Source organism: Octopus bimaculoides, chromosome 28 (genome assembly GCF_001194135.2).
Source record: "Octopus bimaculoides isolate UCB-OBI-ISO-001 chromosome 28, ASM119413v2, whole genome shotgun sequence".
Classification (NCBI taxonomy): Eukaryota; Metazoa; Mollusca; class Cephalopoda; order Octopoda; family Octopodidae; genus Octopus; species Octopus bimaculoides.
In genome coordinates this window covers 171,629-172,079 of record NC_069008.1, presented here as the reverse complement: position 1 = coordinate 172,079, position 451 = coordinate 171,629, and the positions used below count along the sequence as shown (strand labels likewise).

At 44.1% G+C, this 451-nt stretch overlaps 1 long non-coding RNA gene across 1 annotated transcript in view; it reads left to right on the top strand.

Annotated features, from left to right (window-relative positions):
* Positions 1 to 195: 195 nt before the first annotated feature.
* The window catches only part of LOC128251130 (uncharacterized), a 3,005-nt gene continuing 2,749 nt past the window's right edge, over positions 196 to 451 (top strand). The window contains exon 1 of the long non-coding RNA XR_008266981.1: positions 196 to 339. This is a non-coding gene — a long non-coding RNA (uncharacterized LOC128251130). The remainder of the gene's footprint in view (positions 340 to 451) is intronic.

Genomic DNA, 451 nt, shown 5'->3' with positions numbered 1-451 from the left:
TCCATTGCGTTGTTGCCTTTATTGAACTCATAAAGCTTACCAACCACATGGTTTCAGGTTCAGTGCCACTGCGTGGCACTTTGGGCAAGTGTCTTCTACTAAAGCCTTGTCAGTGGATTTGGTAGATGGAAACTGAAAGAAGCCCATTGTATACATATATTCATATATGTCCGTGTGTGTGTGCATGTGTGTGTATAGAAGCAAGTGTGTGTAGTGTGTACATGGGTCTGAAGCAGTTTGTCCATTGTCTACTTTACCAGGTATTCAGGTTCCATACCAACCAGCTGCAGTCCTTGGTTCGTGAGTTCAGTTCCAGCTCCACAGACCCAACAAGAAGAGGTGAGATTCCAAAACCTACTTCATACAACAAATTACTTCTTTACGCACCAAATCCACATTCTCATGTGTGTGCGTGTGTGTGTGTGTGTGTGTGTGTGTGTGTGTGTGTGTG